Genomic DNA, 12,484 nt, shown 5'->3' on the forward strand with positions numbered 1-12,484 from the left:
TGGTATTGTGTTTTTAAAAATCTAGAGTTGATATTGTACAAACTTGGTAAGTGCCCCTTTTTTGAGTCTCAGTTTCTCCATCCTGAACTGGATGACTTCCTAAGTCTTTTTTTTTTTTTTTTTTTTTTTTTTTTTTGGGGGGGGGGGGCTTTGGGGAACCAAACCCTTGACCTTGGTGTTACAAGGCTGTGCTCTAACCAACTGAGCTAACTGGCCAGCCCAGTGTCCTAAGTCTTATGCAACTCTCTTTTCTGTGGTTCTGCAATCAAATGTTTCTTGATTGCACTCTTGCAATTATCTAGACTTCCAAAGAAGATACCGCTGTAACCGGGCCACTGACTTTCCATGTGTATATTCATCTGTTCATTTCTCCACTCATTCTGCAAACGTTTCCTGGACACTCACTGTGCACCAAGCACTGTGCTTAGCACAGGTGATTCAGTGGGGAGTAAGACACAGGCCCTATACTCAAGGATCTCAGTATATTGGGGGGGGGACACATAAACAGGCTACTTAGCCCACACTGTGGGGTAGGGATAATCATGAAAAGCTCTGTTGAGGAGCTAATATCTTGGTTGGAGCCCGAAAGGTAAATAGGAGCTGGCCAAGAGAGAAGAGGCATATGCAAAAGCACATCAAGGGCCCTGGGACAGGATGCTAGGATAGAGTAAAGCAAGATTGCAGGGTAGCAGATCAATTGGGAGGCTATGGTAACACTCTAGGGCAGAGATGAAGAAGACCTGCACGAAGACTATGGGGATAAAGATAAATGAACAGATTTAAGTTATATTTTGGTGGTGGCGTTGACAGCCCTTGCTGATGGATTGGATGTAGGAGATGAGGGAAAGGAAGGAGTCATGGAGGACCCCTCGGTTCCTGGCTTGATCGCCTTTGTGGATGGTGCCATTTACTGAATTAATTCTATTAACTCAGGAGGAAGGAACTGATTTGGGGAATAGGGATGAGGAGAAGATGATGAGTTCAGTTTTGGTCATATTGGGTTTCAGTTGGAATATCCAGGTGAAGAGGTCTGACAAGCCATTGGCTACAAGGATCTGACACACTCAGAAGAGAAATCTGGGCTGGAGGTTCAGATTTGGGAGTCAATAGCATATCGATGAGGTCCATTTAGGAGAATGAGCAGACACTAAGGAGCCAAGTGCCCAGGAGAACGAGGGCACTAGCACTAAGTAAGGGGAGAAATGCTCTCATAGATGTAGGGTGCCACCATGCAAGCTCATTCATTCCTGGGCACACACCTCTGCCCCAGAAAGGGCTTCTCAGTGATGTCTGTGCACCTCCCACTTACGCTTAAGGGAAGGAGCATTAAGTACCCACTCCTAAATTATCCATTTTACCATAAATGATACCCAAAGAGGAAAAGGAACTGATACTTTCATTCTATCTGCCAAGCTGTTTTACATTCATTAACTCACTTAAATGCTCAAAATAATTCTATACAAGAACTATGATTGCACCCAATCCTTTGAGACTCAGAACGGTTAAGTCATTTGCTCAAAGTCACATAGTTGTTAAATGGTAGGAAGGAGATTTGACTCCAGGTCTACCTAACAGCACTGTGCCAACTCCTGAAATACAACCGGGGCCTTAAGAAGGACTGTGCACACCCTTCTCCCTTCCCTGGTTCATAAATATCATTTGCATCCCTTAGCTTAACACTTTGCTCTCCATTAAACTACAATCCCCCTGGGAAAAGTAAAGCTCTAAGTTGTTGTCAGTCATTTATGCCTCAGTGAGAATGAGTTTCAGATTCTTCCTGAGGAACAAATTTTAATTTTATGGGAGAAGAACACTAGAACCTTGAGGGAGGGATGAAAAAGCAGAAAGGGACCAAGTTATGAAAACTCAGCCCCCTCCATCAATTTCACAGTCCTACCTAGTCTGAGGCATGTGATTTTAAGTTTCTTAGATGCTATTTCTGCATATGTCTACTACTTTATAGACAGCCTCATTTCTGGATCTGTTACTCCAGTTATCTGGGCCTGATCAAAGGTTACCTTAAACTGCACACTGACCCCAACCCTCGGTGGTCAACAGCAGGCAGCCAGCTTGGGCTGCGGTGGTGGACCTGCAGTTCCTGACCTTAGGCACGAGTCCTAACTCATTCCCTTGAGAATTAGACCCTGATGTGCATATTAAAACTCCTGAGCAGATGGAAGTAGGAGAGCTTGTTGGAAAGACTTTGAGGAGTCCCTTCTGCCCTGTCTGGGTCTATTTGCCAAAATAAATGACATGTATCAGGGCAGGGCATTGGTCCAAGTCCATTGAAATTCTGCTAGCAGTCCAAACAGCGATGATGTTTCAGATTGGTTCTATGAAACGATCGGGATTAGGAAGAGAGAAATGATGTGTGAGCATCTGGCTGCTGCAGCCTGCTGATGGGGACAGTCCCAGGGGTGGGCCTGGGGCCCCCTACGACATCTGCCACTGGCAAACAGGGAGAGAGCCACACACTGGCAACAGGCTGTCTGATTTTAGTCCCATGCATTCCTACTATCTATGTAACCTAAACAAGTCTGTCCTCTTCTCTCAGCTTTTTTTGCCCCCGTGTATAAAATAAAGCCTGGATTGAGTGGTCTCTAAGGGCCCTTTGTGCTCGAACATTCTGTGATTTCTCTGACACTGGTTTGATTTCTTTTTCTCTGTAGTGGGACAGGCCCACCCACCTACCTGCTTATCTGTAGCCTCTGTGTTCTCACACTGACCTCTGCTGGCCATTATGAAAAGTGTCACCAATAGCATCTGGAGGGAGGAAAAAAAGCCGTTCATTGCTGAAGTATTAAGCTCCAGCAATACACTGGGTGCTGAGACAGAAACCCTGTGCACTGGAGAGGAGGAAAAAAGATCATACGGCTATAAGCACAGAGTAAGCATATGTAGAGATGGCTGACAGAACAACCCACAGAAGAAATGTGTCATTCTTATTTGTTTTCTTGGCCACCTTCATTTCTTCCTGGTGCTCTGTGCCACCATATGAAAGGAACTCAGTGGGTGGGAAGGCTCCTTGTCTCATATCCTATGACTGCAGCCTCCAGAAGGGCCTCAGCAGCCTCCAGACATCCTACAGGCCCTGTTTCTGGCCCTTAAGTCAGTCTGGGAGGTTTTGAGCTGGGCTGCTGACATGGCCACCAACCCAAACACCTGGGGCCAGCCCAGAAGTACACGTTCCTCCAAGGAGTGCCTTTTCAAGCGCCCTTTTGGAAAAAGAGTGGGACTAAAAAAAAAAAAAATCCAGGAGTTCTTATGGAGACTCACTTTCAGCTCTCTGGCTAAAACAGTGGACTTGGCAAATTCAGCACATCCACCCAGCCAAGAGAAAGGAACCCTGCCTTTTCTGGACCGGATCAGAGTTCCTGTTAAGTCCAGCCCTAGAATTACCTCACTCCCAAATCTCCTTGCTTACCCTTGCTGATGAGCATGTGCTTGCAAAGACAAGGGACCACAGGTGGAGTGTGTCAGCCCATGCACCCATGCCTGGGGCTGCTCAGGTTCCTCTCTCTAGTGCTGTGAGTAGGATGGGAATTGGGCCACACCACAGTCCACTCTCTCAGTGGCTACACAATACATTATAATGCTGTCCTCCTCCCCTCCTTTTACATGGGAAAACTTTTGGCGGTGCTTGGATTGGGGTCACGCATTCAATGCCTTGACTGGGTCCTCTCTGCTAGTAATAACATGGCCTCAGCAAGCTCATCCTGCCCCCTATACTCCCACCAAGCAGTCCCCTCCTCCCCGACAGCTGGTTCTTATCTGCCTCCCTTGTTCCAGTCTCAGGCAGGCTCTCTGGCCCCATGCTGACACACATATGTCCTCCTGAATGCTCCTGGATGACTTTCAGCCCTGAAACACTGCTGTCCTCTCAGTGCCAACCCTCCCCACCCCGTTCCCAAGCCTCTGAGGGTTCCCAAAGTCCTACCACATGAAGTCTTCAACTTTCCTGCCTTGCTTCCCAGGCCTGCTTCAGCTGGGGCCCACTCAGCCTTTCCAATGTGGCCTGGAACTCCCCCCAGCCATGGGTTAAATGTGAGCATTCCACAGACCCTGCATGGCCAGCCCTTCCTTTGTGTTCCCGCAACACTTCTGCTCTAGGCCAAAATTGTACTGTTTGCTATGGCTTGTGCACATCAGTCTTGAAACCTAGGCCCACATTTTCGACTTCCTCACTCATCCGCAACAGCATCCCAGTACTATTTTTTTAAGTATTGCTATTTTTCTTTTTAGTTTCTTTATATACATATACACACACACATACATATGTATACATGTATATTGATTTTGTGAAAATCACAAGAATAATAAATAACAGAATCATTGTTAACAAAATTCTGACAGTGGGAGGTAGGAGCCTAAAAAATGAAAGCCCACCTCTTACTCCCATCATTTCCAGAAGTAAGCCTTTTACATTGTTTGCAGCCTAGCACTTTTTGTAGGCTCCATTTTGAGTGTCGAGAAAGGTCAAGTGGTGGGTGGTGCCCCAGAGAATTGCATTTCCTAAGGAAGAACATCTTTTACTTGTTTACAAGAGTCCTAGGTCTTCATGTGCTTGATTGACACTGGAAATTATACTGCAAAGGACCAGCACAGCTGGTGGCCACTTGCTTCTCCAGTACGTGACTCCAGCCCCTACATAAGGCATCTGTCCCATTTTTAGCCTTTTAAAAAGTAAACTTTGAAGGTGAGTAGTAAAGGGCATGCTTAACAGGCTTTCTTCGGTTTTTTAAAGATTTTTAGGAAATTGTGGACAGTAAAGGGGCCAAAAGGTGGAGATGGGAAGAATTTATGTAAATAGGTTTTCTACCAAATATAGTGGTGTGTTCTCTGAGAAGTAATGCACATTACTAATGATTTTACTTCTCTGCCAAGAAAATTCAGTTCTTACTGGGATTTGTTCTAAATGATAGACCAGCCTGCCTGTGTAGCACCCACTGGGGTTAATTCTCAGTCTTAGTCTGCTTTAAAATGTCAGCCTGAACTCTCAGACTTAATTGTTACAGACATTTTATAACCAGGGCATTCAAAATCCTCACGCTGCTCCCTCTTGCTATCATAATTGATACTTAGTGGATATTCTCAGGCTCCTTGTATTTTACACATTCAGCACTGTACAGATTGGGGGGTGGAAGAGAAAGGGATAGAGAGGAAGAACAAATAATTAGTTATGTGTGTGAATGTGTATATGTTTGTGTGTGTTTTCCCTCTGAGTGTCTATTACCATGTGCAGTGATGGGATCCTGGGATGTGCCAACAAAGATGAGTTCTGACAGGTTGGTCAGCTCATGGATTCCTGGGTTATCCCCTTGGGGCAATGTTCTTTAGGCACAGCCATTGCTGGACTTCACTGCAACCATGTGATTGGCCATCTGTATGTGAGTTACAAAATGTCATGATGCTCTCCAGCATTCTGTTCTCTCACTATTTTGACAATCTGATGGATGGCCTGGCATTAACTAGGAAGAGGACAATATTATCCAGCCTGAAGAATTAATCTCCTAAGAAGTACAAAGTTGAAGGATCTGGGTGCACATGAATCTTATTAAATGTGCTTATAAAATGTGTTCTGTCCAAATAAGCTTAGCAGCCCCTAAAATAGCCTTTTCTGATCCATGTCTGGAACTTTGGCTTGTCTCACAGATCTCTAAGCCAAAATTATTTAGTGATGTGATGACAATGTTCTTTGTGCATGGGAAAGTGAAAGTGTTGATGTTAAGTCCTTTATTGACTAATTGCACTACTTCTGTCCATCTTAGGGGCGACCTGGACCAGTTGGAATTCAAGGTCCAACAGGTCCTCAAGGATTTGCTGGCCCTGTTGGTTTAGCAGGGCTGAAAGGAGAAAGGGGCTCCCCAGGCCCTCTGGGACCATATGGACCAAAAGGAGATAAGGTAAGAGTACCAAAGCTTGATTTCCCTTTGATGCATGGGCCACAAGTATGAAGGTCAAAAGTTCTACATCTTATTTCTGCTCATTTATGGAAATAATACTATTCCTGAATACTTTGGTGCCAGGCTACATACTTTAATAAGACAGGATGGGTGATGTGCTGCTGATGGGTCAACCCATTTCTGGAGAGACTCCCAGGACAAGCAAACTGTAAAGTGAATGTGTTAGCTACTTGCTAAACAAGTGGGCTCACTGTGGTCAGAAATCATGTGGGTTTGAACTGGGCATGGGTCAGAAGTCCAATCAGCTGTGCAGTGCAGATCAGAAATCCAAGCAAAGAGACTGGGAAGCAAGGGGCTAGAATGCTTGGAAGAAATCTGGGCCACAAATATAGGGAAAGAGCTACAAGAAAGGAGAGTGATAATGTCAGCTCAGTTTATGTTCCCTGCCTATTTTAATCACCTCCTTTTCACCCCCTTGGTGAGGGAGCGATTCCCACACTAGGATTATGGGGATGGCCTAAGACATGACACCTGATACTGGACAGATGAGATTGATGACTATTTATTAGTCACATATATTCACAGCTCAGGAAAAGAGGACATCACATATCACATAGTGCCACACAGGAGTTGCACTTGGGAACAGAGTGAGCTAGAAGAGGCTGTGGGAGGCAGACTTTGTAGTATCAAGAGGCTGGGGTGTCCCTAGTTCCTGAAGGAGGATGTGATTGAACTGAAACCACTATTCAGGGATAAGCAGGAATTGTACCTGGTCCGTTTGATAAAGACTAGGGGATCTCATCTGAAGAAGCAGAATGGGGAGGGGAACTTGTGGTTACGCCATTTGAGGCCCTTCTTGCTTTCCCCAAATGTCAAGGCAGTACATTATATTGAGCTTTAAGTTTAGGACTTAACACTACACTGCCTAAGACAAAAGCTGGTCTCAGAACACAGATGTGTCCAAGACCTCAGGTAGAAGCAAGTGATCACTTGGAACTGGAGTAGGGAGCAAAGCAATACAATGTGGGGAAGGAGGTATAAAACGCTTCTTAACCACTTAGGTCAGTAAATCACATAAACAAACCTACCAACTCTAACAGACATCAATTGAATGATGGCCTCTTACATTCCCCCTCCTGCTCCTTATTTTTAGGGTCCCCTGGGAGTTCCTGGCTTTCTTGGCATCAATGGGATTCCGGTGAGTGTGTCCACAAAAACATTTCTAATATCATCTTGTAGGTTCTGCCTCATAGCTCAGGCACTTTGGCCTTAGCAACATTTTGTCTCACGCAAGCATGTTCAGGGTCAAGTGTTGAGATTCGTGGGGTGAGGTTTGAAGATACAAGTGATCACACACAGTTACCCTTGGATTCAAGTCAGATGGTTGGAAGGTGGAGGGACATGTATAGCTATAAAAATTTTTCAATATCTTAACCAAAATTAATTAGGTCTTGTGCGTTGAGGGGAGCTTTGATTGGAGATAGGGACTGGCTCTAAGGTATAAAGACAGAGCCACATTAGAGCATATACGTACAAATTGTAAGAAAATTAACAAGGGACACGAGATTAGGTAGAAAAATTCTTAGTGTATCTTGATACATTTTATTCCAGTAATTTGTTCTCTTCACTCTTACTTCATTTCAGAGTGAATTTCCCTTTCGTTTTTACAAAGTGACTACTCCAAAGATCACTTGAAGGCAGTCTATTCCATTTATCCTGTGGACCTCTGCTTTGCTGAAGATAAATGGGGGATTTGAAGCTTGCAGTCATTTTCTTTTCCCATTCCATCCAGCCCAATCCCTTAGTTTCTCCATTTCTGTCCTATATCCCCACTTTTCCCACCACTAGAGATTTCATGGTAACACTTCACCAGCCTTTGAAATACAATATTTGGAACTTACTGGCTATCACTTTTTAGTTTTATCTCTTGCCTCTTCTCTGTATATTTAATCCTTAGCCTGGGCTGTGTCTGTCTACAGCAGGGGGTTTTCAATCTTGTTTAAGGAAAAAACAAAATCTTGTGTGGAAGCTCAGCAAATAGAACAACAACAACAACAAAAATGCAGCTCCTCCAATTGAGGGAGGTCCTAGAGCCTGGTTTTATTCTTCCATCAACCTCTAAGGGGTTCTTCTGAACCTTATCAAAGCACAGTTTGGGAAGCCCTAGACCTAACAGCTTCTTGTGTTATGCTACATAATCATCTAGTATCAGTGAAGGATATTCAAATCTCTTTGTGCCAATATACAGGTATTTCTTGAGCACCTGCTATGTGCTAGCACTCTACTATGTGGATGTAGAGGGAGCATATGCCTCTGCCCTCAAAAGTACTATCATCTGCTCCATTTTCTCCCTGGATCTAGTAGACCTCTGTGGATTTGGAGAAGAGAAGGCTCATTTACCTTGTGTTTATTACATGTATCAACAAGTTACCCATCAAATTTTTGCATTTTATTCAACTGCAGAGTCTGGGAAATGCCCAGAAATAGGCCAATGGAAAAATAAGTGGATGGGGTTGGCCATCTTTTTATGACATCCCTTGACATTTTGTTGTTGTATTTTTTTTTTAATACCAAGGATTTTTATTAAATTCAAAGCCATAGGAAAGCAATGTGCTGAAGACAAACACAGAGGCCAATCAAAAGACCAATAGATAGCTCCAGAAGATATGCAACAAAATATTTCATCAAAAAATTTTAAAAATCCAGAATGTTCCTGGGAAAAATGTAAGGAAGGAAACAAAATTACCCTATTTCAAGTCCTTGACTTAGTGAGTCAATAATCTAGCATTCTTGCTCATCATTATCGCTCAGTCAGTCACCCTTATGAAAACCAACCAAATGTGTTTCTGAAACAGCCTTTTTCCTGTAGTGGATTGTGTCAGGCCTCCCCTGTCATAGTGTAACAAAGAGCTGTCAGCTCGACTGCATTACATGAAATTCACAGTATTCCCACTGCTGTTTTCTTATGGCTGTGTTCCTGTGGCCACTTTAGCTAGAGTCTTCTCTCAGACTGTGTGTCTTCTGGGAGCCGGTGGGTGAGGGAAACTAGAAAACTGAGGCAGCCTCTTCCATTCAGCCTGTGAACCTGGCTTTACCAGAGATGAGTGGCAGTTTGGAGCTTGCAGTGTTAGTATGCCCTTTCTCCTGCAGCCTCTTTCTAATGGGAGCTGGAAGGGAGCGAATCCTGTGAGGCTGAGGCTGTTTCCAGTTCTGAGCCGGATCCTGCCCCAAGAGTCCAGCTGGACACTTCTACCTCTAACTTGTGGCCAAGAGAGCCCTAGAGTTTGCAGGAATTGATCGCTGGTCTTTGGGGCTGCATTGCTTGGGGGAATGAGTTGCGGCTGTCCACACTCCTCCAAGTGAGCTTGCTGCCCCCATAGAAGTCCCCCCTTCCTTGGCCCTTCCCTTCACCAAAGGTTGCACGTGTTCTCTATTGACTTTTGATTACTCAAGCTTCAGGCTCCAAGCCTCGGTACTCTACGAAATCCTTGTGCCTTGTTCTTTCCCTCTCTTCCAGGTTTTCAAGAAGTATTTATTGAGCATCTTCTGTTCAGTGCTTACCTCTTCCTTCCATCTGTAATCTCCCAGGAGTCCTTGGTGTCTGTTCCACACTCAAGCTCCTCATTACATACAGCCCCATGGTATTTATTAATTGTCTTATGTGATAGTCTCATCTAGCTTTTGAACACACAGAGTATGTCTTCTGCTCCTCTCAGAAGCCCCAGAGGCCCAGGGCTGAATTCAACATATAGTAGGAACTCTAAAAATATTTGGGGGGCTGATTCCAATCCCTAGGGTCTATAAAAGCAACAGTTCTAAGACTGGCAGGACTCCTTCAGACAGAGGAAAACACAGACACCATAGGCCCAGTCAGACTAATTATTTTGCTCAACTTTCAGCAACACATATTAAGCAATTTGGCTGAAACCAACAGCTTCTCCAACACTGGATCACTACCAGATCAGATCTGGTTCCTCTCTTCATATTGACTAATCATTAACATATGTGTCACTGGTTTTGGTCCCCAAACTCCATTTTTGCTATCATGTAGACAATTTTAACATGAGTGGGCTAGTAGCCATTTCATGATAATCCAAGTCTTTGCTCTAAGGGGCATAGCAACCAATTGAGAGAGTGAACAAACAAGCATTCATTAAGATATTCAACATCAGAACAATGTAGATTAGCGATGGCTGTGGCTGTGGCTTTTAATGATATCCCACCTGTGAGGTGAGGCTGTTGGCACCCATAAGAAATGTATCTTTGGGCCGGCCTGGTGGCGCACTGCTACAGTCCGCCGCTTGGGAGCGCAGTGGCGCTCCCGCCGAGGGTTTGGATCCCACATACAGACCGGCCGCTCACTGGCTGAGCGAGGTGCGGGCACAACACCGAGGGTTGCGATCCCGTTGCCGGTCCCGGTCCGGTACGGGCGCGACACTGAGGGTGGCGATCCGTTGCCGGTCACGAAAAAAGACAAAAAAAAAAAAAAGGAAAAAAAAGAAAGAAATGTATGTTTATCAAATGTTTTCAGTTCAAATAAGTTGAGAGCAGAGGTTGTCAAGTTGTCGTTTGCAATTTATATTTAGCTTTTTCCATGGAGTCAATTTCAAACATTTCCCTGCCTAGAGACTTGTAAATGACCACACTAGATTTATATCCTCAGAATGAACACATAGCACTCACCAAGTGGAAACTTTTCCTTTGAAACTGGATTCTGAGGAACATTGCTTTTCTGGAATACAGCAGATCCTTCTATTCTATTCTATTCTGTGTGCTCAGTCCCTATGGCTATATAGAACCATGGTTTCCTTCCTCAAAGAGCTACATGTTCTTGAAGAGTTGGCAAACACATATGTAAAATCACTAGCAATAACCAGAAAGGGCAATGTGCCAGAAGTTGTGGTACTGAGAATCGAGAGGAGGTAGAGCTTGGCCCTGTGGGTTAGCCTTCCTGTAGTGCCTGGAAGAAGACTTATCATTTATTGAGCTCCTAATTAGTGAATCTAGTCTTACTTAATTTTAACCATAACCCAGTGGGATAGACATCATTCATTTTTAATGTTGACAACAACCCTAAAAGGTAGGTATTATTCATCTCCATTTTATAGATGAGAGAACTGAGGTTCTAGCTGGGGAGTGGCAAAGCTGGGATGGGAGCTCAGGTCTGACTGGCTCAAAGCACACTTTATCCACCATCCTGTGGGGTCAGCAGGATGCGAAAGGGCTTACAGGTCTGAGTCAGAGATCAGTGGTTAACTCCAGAGAAATCAGCTAAGGTAGGAAAGAGTAAACAGGTATCCCTGAAATCCCACAGGTAGGAGATATCAGGAGATCAGGTGAGAAAACTAGAGAAAGATTGGGCCAAAGTAAAAAATGTGGATACTGAAGGGTAAGAATCCAGACACAGGTTTTGGCATCAAACAGAATCAAGGTCCTAAGGAGTAAGGAAAATCCCTGGTACTGAGCCAGCATGCTGTCTTGCCTTAACTTTATCCCTGTTACCCAGCTGAGAGATAACCCCTAGCAAGGTTGGCTGGGGAATTTTACAGTGGTAATCAGGATCCCAGCAGGAAACAGACACTATATGAAGGGTTTAACTGCATAGAGTGAATAAAGGATATATTTAAAGGATGTGTGCAGGATTAAAGGAAACAACAGTGGATGGTGAAGGAACTCAAAGCTGTTAGCACCTCTACACCAGAAGGTGGGGTAGGCGGGGAATGGAATGGTAATACTGGAACCCAGTGAGACCAGGAGCAATGGAATAACTGTTGCCCAACAGGAGTTAAGACTTAGAGAAATGTGTCCATTGCCAGAAATGTAGACAGGGAAGGAGGAAATGGCAGAAATAAAAAACCTGTGTCCTTTCTCCTCCTGCTGCAATCTCCAGCCTGTGTCTCTCAGTGGCCAAATACAACTGGGAGACAGAGGGAAAGGGAGCCTAGGTGGTACAGTCCATAGAGGCCAGCCTCTCAAGACACAGATCTGGGCAAGGTATAATGTGGATCTTCAGGGTAAAGAAGCATAACCATTCCAGTTGGTAATAAAAAGTCGAGGACTCTAGTAAGCTGCCTTGGTCTCCCCAGTGCAACTAAACAGGAAGTTTAACGCAAAGACAAGTTTATTGATCCTCCCCTGGACTTAGCATTCTATGAATCCAGTGGTGCAGACACACTTTTGTATTAACAGTCTGTCTACTTCCAACAACTATAGCAACAATGGAAATGAAACAGAGCATTTTTCAGAAATTATACAGAGCATTTTCTCTATAAGAATTTGACCAAAGATTGTTTCCTCTAATAATTTGAAAAGTTCATTTTTGAACACATGGCATATATCCCTCAAATCATTAAATATATATACTTGGCTTTAAAAAGCGTGTTTAGGGATGGGTGGGAATCTACTTCTTATTGACATGTCCAGATTTCTGGTCTTTCAGGTCATCTCTTTGCTCCATGCGCACCACACAACCAGCTTTTGATAGTTTTAAAAAGACATATTCCGGGCCGGCCCGGTGGCGCACTGCGCTAGTGCGCCGCTTGGGAAGCGCGGTGGCGCTCCCGCCGAGGGTTCGGATCCCA

The 12,484-nt window shown here is 44.4% G+C and overlaps 1 protein-coding gene across 3 annotated transcripts in view; it reads left to right on the forward strand.

Moving 5' to 3' along the window:
- The first annotated feature begins 5,774 nt into the window (after positions 1-5,774).
- COL4A6 (collagen, type IV, alpha 6) overlaps positions 5,775-12,484 on the forward strand; it is a 62,620-nt gene continuing 55,910 nt past the window's right edge. For all 3 annotated transcript variants that reach the window (XM_008582429.1, XM_008582430.1, XM_008582431.1), the window contains exons 1-2: positions 5,775-5,903; positions 7,057-7,101. The gene's annotated coding sequence lies outside the window, so the exon portion shown is untranslated. The remainder of the gene's footprint in view (positions 5,904-7,056; positions 7,102-12,484) is intronic.

This window comes from Galeopterus variegatus, unplaced genomic scaffold, assembly GCF_000696425.1.
Source record: "Galeopterus variegatus unplaced genomic scaffold, G_variegatus-3.0.2 Scaffold2609, whole genome shotgun sequence".
Taxonomy (NCBI): domain Eukaryota; kingdom Metazoa; phylum Chordata; class Mammalia; order Dermoptera; family Cynocephalidae; genus Galeopterus; species Galeopterus variegatus.